Source organism: Triticum aestivum, chromosome 6B (assembly GCF_018294505.1).
Source record: "Triticum aestivum cultivar Chinese Spring chromosome 6B, IWGSC CS RefSeq v2.1, whole genome shotgun sequence".
Lineage (NCBI taxonomy): Eukaryota > Viridiplantae > Streptophyta > Magnoliopsida > Poales > Poaceae > Triticum > Triticum aestivum.
In genome coordinates, this window is record NC_057810.1 from 59,543,580 (window position 1) to 59,554,441 (window position 10,862).

General features: G+C 47.0%; 1 non-coding gene across 1 annotated transcript; it reads left to right on the forward strand.

Annotated features, from left to right (window-relative positions):
• The first annotated feature begins 465 nt into the window (after positions 1-465).
• Positions 466-538, forward strand: TRNAR-ACG (transfer RNA arginine (anticodon ACG)). Its single transcript has one exon. It is a non-coding gene; the product is annotated as a tRNA-Arg (tRNA).
• The last annotated feature ends 10,324 nt before the right edge of the window (positions 539-10,862 follow it).

The following is a 10,862-nucleotide window of genomic DNA, read 5'->3' on the forward strand; positions in this document are numbered from 1 at the left end:
ATTTGCCATTTTGTTATCGGTTTGCATTACAAGTGAAGTGAACAATTGTTATGCAATTGTGACTGTGTTATATTTTCTCTACCTGTAAAATTTAACATGAATTATCTTTATATTATTTCAGCAAAATATTTCAGAAGTCTGTGGCAACGCACGGGCATTCTACTTATACAGATAAAGATGTGAAATCGGAGAAGAGCTGAAACAATCGTTCTGTTTGTTACTACTGTGAAGTGAAACGTTTGGTTGTAGTATATGCCTGGTCAGATCCATCTTGACGTGGCCTTGTCGCGGCCATGGCATCAGCCGTGTACCAACAGGAGCAGCTGCATTGTGAGGTTACAGTTGGTTCGCTGTAATGTCAAGTCTGATGGCCAAGTGATCACACAGATGCCCCCACTAATCCGCATGGTGACTCAGTCACTTGTGTCTAATGGAGTAAGTTTAACATTTTACTGCATTCATTAGGACTCCGTGGCCCAATGGATAAGGCGCTGGTCTACGAAACCAGAGATTCTGGGTTCTATCCCCAGCGGAGTCGTGTTCTCTTTCCTTTAGAGCTATTCTTTTTTCATCAGATTGTTGTCAACAAAGTGTTCATATGAAGTATGCATGGGAGCGATAGTAACTTGACTGGAACACTTTCAGATGGCAGCATTGATTCATTTCCGTAAGGTCGTTTTCAGCACATGTCTTCTTTTGATTTATTTTTCCTTTGGTCTTGTGATGTCGTTGATGTTTAGGAGTCTGCGAATGTGCTTTTAATTATCTTGGTGATAGTAACTTGACTGGAACACTTTCAGATGGCAGCATTGATTCATTTCCGTAAGGTCGTTTTCAGCACATGTCTTCTTTTGATTTATTTTTCCTTTGGTCTTGTGATGTCATTGATGTTTAGGAGTCTGCGAATGTGCTTTTAATTATCTTGGTGATAGAAAATGTGCTAGTTACTTCTCACGGTCTTGTCTTTTTTGCGGGGTAAAGGAAATGTATCGATTAAATAATAGTCACGTTACAAAACCCGTAGGATGAGGTCTAATATTTCATCGGGCTCTGATCCTAACCAAACCACTATTCGTTACCCCCAAACTTCTCACGGTCTATTAAAATTGGTATTTTAGTGTGTGGTCTTCCCGGCTTTGTAACTATTTTTTGGCACTATTGAACTATTAATCGTTTAGACTATAGGCTCCATGGCATGCAAGTTGAATTGAGAACCAATGCCTTCATAATATTGCACATTCACTGTTTATGAAACATTGTTTCCCGCCATGTTGAAATAGAGGGTGTAGACCTATGGGGTCTTGTGGCATGCTTATTGGGCACATTGTGATTTTTTCTTACGTTGTAATACACGGACAATTACCTACAAATAAAGTTTTGGGGGGAGGGGGCTAATAGTCACACATGGACATGGCACCCGAAAGTAAGAAGCTTTGAATAATCGGAGCACGCGGGTTGGGCCCACCAAATCACACCGTCCACCGCACGATATAATACTTGCCCGCCCGTACTTACCTTTATCCTCCACCGCAACCACTCATTTGCTTTGCCTTGTCTTAAAAAAAATACTCATTCACTTTGCCTTCTTCGCCAGCCATGCATGCGCTGAATCAACCATGTGCGTGTACACTGTACTTGCGTGTGCTTGTTATGCATGTACAGAACCTACCATGCATGCGTACGCAGAACCAACGGACAACCCACAGGGCATGGCGGCAGGGCCTTCCAATGCCCCTCCGTTCTGTTCGCTCCTTTGATTTCCTGTGATGCACAGGCTGCCGCCGTGTGTCGTGGCTGTAGACCCTGGCATTGTTAGCTAGCGCGCTTGCCGCCACGGCCAAGCTGGTCTTTTGTGTCATTTTGATCCAAAGGCGGTCCTTTATGTCAATTGCACTCGTCATGTGGTCCTTTTGGACAAAAAAGTTCAATGGCTTGCGCTCCACACATCCATGCTACAATGGGCGGGACGAGGTATTGCAAAGACATCGTATGAGGGCGGCAGGACGCCTACTGCTGCAAGCTGAGGCAAGATGTTGCGACCATGGTCGGCACTGCTGCAAGAGGGGTGTGGTGCTGGGAGTGTGGCGCGTAGAGCTGTAAGAGACCAACGTTGTTGCAAAGCTCAACGCCGATGTTGGAGGCTAGTCAGGGGGTGGAATAATGCCAGAAGGATCATGGTTTCCTTGTGCGAGCAGGGTGGGAGGCGGGGGAGTTGTAGGACGCAAGCGTAGGGCAAGGCGAGCTCCCAATTGTTTTCTCGGTGGTATGCGAGGGAGGAGGGATGAGTTAGGGAGCGATCCAATGGCTCGTGTTCCTCGCAGCGGAAAACTATCTCAGATCGGTCGGGCAAGGCATTCCTTTTTCTTCTAGTATTATTGCAGGACCAAAAAACAGGGGGAGAAAGAGTAAAGATCCATGGACTTGGACTTCATCACTTTTTTTAGAAATGGAGGAGGACCCCCGGGTATGGGCCTAATACCAAACAGTCCTCGCAGCCAAACCTAACATCTACAACCCGAGGTCCTCAACCAGGACGCCTGCCGGGTATGAAGCCTCCGCAACCACCTGCCACCAATCCATCTTCAGCGATGTACTGTTGCATCTACCGTGCCAGGTCTCTCTGCCATCGACGCCACCACGACGCCAGACAACGTCGTCCTCCTGTGCGAGTCCATCCTCGCACATAGGACACCGAATCTGCACTGCGCCACGCCGTCGAGATCCGTCGCCATCAATGTGTAGGATGAAGCACCGCTTCACCAAAGATGCGGTCTACTGGTCCCTCGAGCCCATACACACCTCCAAGAATGACGCCCCCAAGGGGCGAACGACATAAGAACGCCGCCATCTTCCGATCAACTGATCTAGGGTTTTCCCCGGAGGTAGCAGACAGTGACCTTGAAACTCTCCTCGGCTATGCCTTCAAGAAGGGAATGTCGCAAAATAGCACCGCCACCGCCGGCTTTGGCAGTAAGCCGAAAGCAAGTTTTCACCCGGATCTGTTCGAAGGACCTCCATCAAGCATCTCGTGCACGGATCGCCGCCATCTTTGTTGGGGACTAGACGATGGATCCAGGCCGCCGCCGCCTGACCGGCCACGGCACCACCACGGTGCCTAAGCCGGCGCCGTCAGGCCCACCATGTCCTCCTGTAGATGCCCTCCAGATCTGCCGGCCCGCAGACGAGGCCCTCGATCTGGGCCGCCGCCACATGTGCTCCTCAGCCGTGGGGAGAACGCGCCTGCGCTATCATTGCCGTCACACTCGCCGCCGGTGCACCGCCGATCCATGAGCCGCCGCCGCCGACAGGAGATCGCCACCACCGCGCAAGGGGGGAGGGCCCCGCCGCCGCCGTCACTGGCCAGGCTACGCCGGCGTGGCCTCGGGCGGCGGCAGGAGGGGGAAGAGAGGAGCGGAGGCCTAGGGCCGGCGACGGTAGATCGACCCCCGCGTCTGGACTTCATCAGTTGCTTAACAGAAAGTAAATCAACGTTGGTAGCACAAGAAGCCAACAATTTAGCAAACCGAGAGGCAATATTTTGCCTACACCACCACTACTTGTCACGCCAGAATGCCAAGCAGACGGCCCTTCCAACCGGATGTAATCGTACATGACCCCCACGAACACGCTGAACGCCCTCGCTAACATGATGCTGATGGTGTTCTCCCCTTGCACGAGCAGCCGCCCGTCGATCGGGAACTCGAAGCTCAACCACCTGCCGTGCTCGCCGTGCCGCGCGATCGCGTTGTCGTCGCCGAACACTCCCCCGGCGGACCCCTCCCCCGTCGCCCCGTTCACCTGCACCTTCAGCTTGGACATGTGCGCCGCCGCGAGCGCGATGCGCAGCGTGTAGGTGCCGCCGGCGGCCACGCGGGGCAGGTCGAGCCGGATCCGCCGCGTCGTCGGCACGTTCTCGCCGTTGCCCGTCTTCCTGCACCGTCACAAGTTAACGATTGTTTTGTCTGATATAGAGGGAACGTGTCTGAGCTGGGATCAGTTAGGCAGTTGAAAGAGATAGAATATGTTTCAATTTAGCTACTTTTCGGTCAGCTGAATTTTCACTTTTGGGTCAGTCGAATTTGTAGCCATTGGATTTTTCTGTAAGATTCGTGCTGTTTTTTTTTTTGACCTGTGTTGTCTGTTGGGTGGGCTTCTTTCTTTTTTTGACTGGCCCGTTATTTGGGCCAGTCGATTTCTTTCTGGGCCGAAGCCCATTAATTGTGCAATCCAGCCCTCCTCTCCGTCCCTTGATTTTTCAATACTTTTTTATTTTTATTGCTTTTGCTTTTGTTTTTCTGATTCTCTTTGTTAGTTCGTTTTATATCTATTTTGCAGATATTTTTTGATTTATTCTGTTTTCCGTTTCTATGGGTTTTTCTTTTCCCCATTTTCTTTGTTTTTTGTGCGTTTTTGCTAAGTGTAATTGTATACAAAAAATATATGTGGCAAAATTTCATGATTATATGTACACTAAAAATGCACAAATTCTGTGCAAATAGTTTGCAAAATATTTCATTATTTGTTTCATTATTTTCAGTTCCTTTCTTCTTTAATGGAAAACTAATTCATTGTTTCTTAGAAAACTTCACTATTTTAATTTTGTTTAGGTTTGTATTTCATTTCTTTATTTTCAAGGGTAATACCAATACCTCTAATTTATTCCTACTTAGGAAATTTGTGAAACTTCACAGTTTGTGCTTATTTTTGCATATTATAAAAAAGCGCAATTTCTATTCAAACCGTGTGCAAATGTTATCAATATTGTTTTTTTTACTTTTCTTTCTTCTTAAACGGTAATACCGATACCACTAATTCATTATTTCGATCCGGAAAAGTAGAGACACCATGGATCAAATACCAATGCCATACATCCTTCCTTTAGATAATTTTGTTTTTGCAAAAAAGAATCACTATTATGTGTTTATTCTTGCATATTATAACAGCACAATTTATGTGCAGATTGTTTGCAAAATTTGTCATTATTTTGTTTTAGTTGTTTATCTCATTTTCTTTCTATTTAAGGTTATTTTTGCTTCACTTTTTTATTTCTATTTTCTGTTTCTATGGGTTTTTATTTTTCCCATTTCCTTTCCTTTATTGGTTATTATTTTTTTGTGGGTTTTTGGCTGAGCGTAATTTTATACAAACAAATACTATACAATATGTGCCAAAATTTCATGATTACATCATTATTTTTGCATAATATGATAAAGTGCAATTTCGGTGCAAAGTTATGCGCAAGTTTTTTGTTGTTGTGTTTCTTCTTAAAGGAAATACATTATTTCAGTTACACCATGGAAGTTATTGTAGAATGCAAAAAATGCACTATTATATGCTTATTCTTTGCATATTTCAAAAAGTGTAATATCAATGCAAATTGTGTGCAAGTTTTGAAAGTGTTTTCATTTTCATTTTCTTTTTTAGAAAATTTAACTATTTTGATTTTGTTTTAGTTTTTTGTTTTGAAAGTGTAATACCAGGTGTTTAGTCATTTTTCACCTGTTTTCCTGCCGGCTGTGACATCTTTTTATTTTTACTTTTTTTGTGCTCCTTTTGTGAGTAGTTCTAGACGGCAGAGGTCAGGGGCTTTCCTCCTTTTCAAAAAAAATATATGCATTTTCCGTCATTATTTGTTTTATGTGTTTTTACATTTTGTTTCTTCTTTTGTGCAATGCAATATCATTGCCACTAACCATGGCCAGCCAACTCACGCACTGACAAAGCCGGAGCTAGCAAGCTCACGCGTGACGTGGAATGTATATAAACATATTTTAACAAAGACTACATATGAATGTATATAAATATATTTTAGAGTGTAGATTCATTCATTTTCCTCCTTATATAGTCCGCTTTAGAATTTGTAAGAAGATTTATATTAAAGAATGGAGGGAGTAGCAATCTTCATATACGTATGTCTTATGTCATATGCAGCAATACACACGTAGTATAAATCATCATAGCATAACTTGCTTATGAAACAGTATGATATTAAAGAATTCAGCTGCGGGCAATCCACCATTAGCACGCGTTTTACATAATCGACTTAGTACATAAATCCACCTCAATATGTGGATCTGCATGCATGCATGCACCGGTGACCCACCACCAACCAATAAAAATCTGGCTAGTACATAATCGACTTAAACATGTTTTGGATCAGTTGACTGACTCAAATATTGTTTCAGTCGGCTGTCCTGTAGCCAATCCCAATATGTTTTTGCCGTACGTAACTTGACGGACTTGCTGTGTATTAGTAAGGAGACAATCTTGGTTGCCAAGAATACATAGGATTACATGAGATCTCAAGGATCAAATAATAGAAAATAATCCTAGCTAATCTGTAGTCATAACTACACTCATTACATGCTGAAATATACATTAACATCCCCCTTAATCTTAACCGGCCGCAAGGTTGAGATTGTGCCGTAATTTGTCCAACATAACTTTTGTAGCAGGTTTAGTGAAAGCATCTGCCACTTGATCACCGGAAGACACAAAGTGAACATCCAAAGCTCCTTGAGCCACTTTTTCTCTTACAAAGTGAAAATCCACCTCAATATGCTTTGTCCTTGCATGAAATACTGGATTTGCACTCAAATAGGTGGCACCTAAATTATCATACCACAAAAGTGGTTGGCGCGGTAGGAACACTCCCAGTTCCCTAAGCACATATTGTACCCAAGTAACTTCAGTTGTGCCATTTGCTAGTGCCTTGTACTCTGCCTCAATACTAGATCGTGAAACTGTGGGTTGCTTACGAGCACTCCATGATATCAGGTTAGGACCAAGAAAGACCACAAAACCACCAGTAGAGTGTCTGTCGTCGACACATCCTGCCCAGTCAGCGTCAGTGAACACACTCAGAAGTGTGGAGCTTGACCGGCGAATAGAGAGTCCAGTAGTCACGATACCCTTGATATACCTCAGTATGCACTTCACCGCCTCCCAATGCACATCAGTGGGTTTGGCCAGATATTGGCACACCTTGTTGACAGCAAACGAAATATCAAGACAAGTGAGGGTAAGATACTGCAACCCTCCAACCATGCTGCGATAGCTGAAAGCATCATCATGACTGAGAGGAGTACCAAGATCTGCTGCCAACTTATCAGTTACTGACATGGGAGTCGAAACCGCCTTGCAATTCTCCATATGAGCACGATGAAGAAGATCATCAGCATACTTGCGTCGAGACAACACCTTTCCCTCTGAATTGTAGGTGGCTTCAATCCCAAGGAAGTAAGAAAGGCGACAAGGTCCTTGATGGGAAAGGACCCAGCTAGAGTGCGAAGCAAACGATCCACTGTATGGGTGCAGGAGCCAGCAATGATAATATCATCAACATAGACCAACATGTAAATGACTACATTGCCTTGCCGGAAAATGAAGAGAGACGTGTTAGTCTTGGATGAATGAAACCCAAGTTGTTGTAGCCGATCACTGAGGCGGGAGTACCAAGCCCGCGGAGACTGTTTGAGTCCGTAAATAAACTTTCGAAGCTTGCAAACATGATGAGGAAATCGAGGATCCTCAAAACCTGGAGGCTGCTGCATGTACACATTCTCATTAAGCAAACCATGAAGGAACGCATTGCTGACATCTATCTGGCACAAACACCAGCCCTGCTAAACAGCAAGTGACAGCACAAGGCGGACAGTGGCCGGTTTAACAACCGGACTAAAAATGGCAACATAATCAACACCATACTGCTGAGTAAACCCACGAGCAACTAGGCGAGCTCTGTACTTGTCAAGAGAGCCATCAGATTGTTCCTTGAGCTTAAAAATCCACTTACAGCTGACGATGTTAGTGCCGGGAGGACGAGGCACAAGTGACCATATCTGAGTGCGCTGAAGGGCAGAGAACTCCTCTTGCATAGCAGCTTTCCAAGCAGCATCAATAAGAGCAAAAAATAAGAGCATGCCGATGCGTAGTGGGAACAGAGACGACGGCACTGAAACCGCGACGATACGCATTATATCATACAGTGCCATCAGACGGAACCTTTGGGCGCCGAATATTGTTCTGTAGGCGTGTGCGAGCACGCTCGGGAGGGGGCGCCGGCGAGGAAGCCAACGAGGAGGAGTCTGCAAAGGATGCTCCGGCAGTCGCATCTGCGCGCACACGTACGCGGTCGACCGCGCCAGGCATGGGCGCGTCGGGCGCTGCTCGCCCAGCCCCGTCGGATGCAGCCGCGTCGGGCGCTGCTGGCGTGCCAGATGCAGCTCGCTCATCCCCGTCGTGTGCATCTGCGTCGTATGCTGCTGCATCGGACGAAGAGGCTCCATGCTGGGCCGTGGAACGCACGAGCGACGTAGGCTCGGGCGACTGGGCCGCACCAGGCCCACGCGACGGGGCGATGCCAGACGGCGCGGGCGGGCGGCCAGCATCGGAGGAGGGCCCCGAAGCACACGCTGGGCCAGCAGGATGCAGCCGCGTGGCGCAGGCGGGCTGGGTGCATGGGGGTGTAGCATGCACGCGCGTGTTATTTTTTGAGCATCAGTACAGACAGAAGCGCTCATATACACGCGCATACACTCATCCCTATGAACGCATACACGCACACCCTACCCCTATGAGCACCTCCGAGAGACTGAGCCGGCATATCATCTTGAGATTTACGAAGTCGCCGTAGGCCCCTCGTCGTCGACGGGAACGTCTCCTCCCACTGAAAATGCATCGCCAGTCGTGTTGATCGTGGAGAGCAGCTGCGTCTCTGTACCTGCAGGATATGACTCAGGAAACAAAAAACACAGATTGTAGTTTCTCACATTAGCATCCTGAACTACTGGCTCATCAGAAGGAAAAGTCACGGGAGGATTTAAGAGAGACAAATCGGGACACAAACTAGTCGCAAAAGGAAAAACTTTTTAATCAAAGACAACATCTCGGGAGATATAGATGCGACCAGTGGACTTGTCAAGACACTTATACCCTTTATGAAACGAACTATATCCGAGAAAAACACACATCTTTGAACGGAACTCAGGTTTCCTAGAGTTATATTTGCGAAGACTAGGCCAACATGCACAACCGAAGACATGAAGAAAAGAGTAATCGGGATGTTAAGGAGCGTGTGAGTGGTGGCATATTTTGAAGGGTCCGGCTAGGCATGCGATTGATCAAATAACATGCGGTGAGAAAAGCTTCATCCCAATAACGCAAAGGAAGATTGGAGTGAGCTAGGAGAACAAGCCGAGTTTCAACCAGGTGACGATGTTCTCGCTCAACGATACCATTTTGTTGGCATGTGTGTGGACACGATATGCGATGAGAGATACCAACACGTTGAAAAAAATTATGCAAGTGGTGGTACTCGCCTCCCCAATCAGATTGAACCGAACGGATTTTTGTGTTAAGAAGTCGTTCGACATGGGCCTGAAAATTATAGAAGACTTGTTCGACATCAGATTTATGTTTGAGAAGATAAATCCAGGTAAAACGGCTAAAGTCATCAACGAAGCTAACATGAAAATTTAAAACCTCCAGATGAGGCGAGGGCAGGCCCCCACACATCGGTATGAATAAGCTCAAGTGGTTGCGAAGAAACACGAGAAGAATTATTGTAAGGTAATTGATGACTTTTAGCGCGTTGACAAGCATCACAAACAAAAGTATCATGACTCGACGAACAAGGGAGTTTATTTGTCCGAACAACAGACTCAACTACATTATTTGAAGGGTGACCCAAGCGATGATGCCACTGACTCGATGAAGACCTAACTCCGGAAAACGCTCGATGTGAGGAAGACGATGATGGCCGGCCATACGGAATGGGGTAGAGACCATGTCGACTTCTACCGTGAAGAAGGACCCTCCTCGTGATTTTGTCCTTCACAAAAAAGAAATATTTGTGAAATTCCACAAACACTCGGTTATCCGAAACAAGACGGTAAACAGAAAGAAGGTGCTTGTGAATTTTAGGAACATGCAATTTATTAAGATGGATGGTATCACGTGAGCCAGCTAGTTTAGTATGACCAATGTGAGAAATTTACAAACCTGCACCGTTCGCAACTTGAACTTGATCCTTCCCACCGTAGCGCTCGTGCGTCGTCAAACGGTAGAGGTCGCTGGTGAGGTGGTCGGTGGCACCGGTATCAAGGTACCAGTTGTTGTCGCGGTGACCATATGTCACCATGTTGCCGCTGCGATGCTCGTCCGACAGGTAGGCGTGATTGTAGCGATCGCGACAGTCGGTGGGGTAGTGCCCCTCCAGGCGGCATATCTGGCACCGGGGTGGGCGACGGTTTCGGCCGCCACCACTGCCGTTGTGGTGTCCACCGTTGTTGCCACGGTTGTCTTTGTCGCGGTTGCCGCCGTTGCCATAGTGGCCGCCATTGCCACCATTGTGGCTGTCGTTCCTATTCCCATGGTTGTTGTTGCTGTTGCGGCTAGCATCACATGACCCGTTGCCATTGCCATGGCGCATGGCGTTGTTGGCGGATGAAAAATGACCGCTGTTGGCAGCGAGCTGTTCTTGACGGGCTTCAAAACTGAGAAGATAAGAATAAAAATCGGAGAGACTCACTTGGCCGGTGAAGACAGAGAGTGATGTCATGAGCGGGTCGTACTCCTGTCCCAGCCGCCCGATGATGTGCTCAATGATCTCGTCATCGCACAGTACCTCGCTGACGGTGGCCAGCGCGTCCGCTTAGCTAGTGATTTTGTGGAAGAACTCTGCCGCGGACATGTCGTTCTTCTTCGTCTGTGACAGCTGTGTGCGAAGTTGACGCACGCTGGCCCGGTTTTGAGCGGTGAAGATGGCGCCGAGGGCGGACCAGACGGCCGCCGAGGAGGTCACTCACGTCATCTGGGCGAGCACTTCCTCCGTCATGGAAGACAGGAGTGCGCCGAGCACG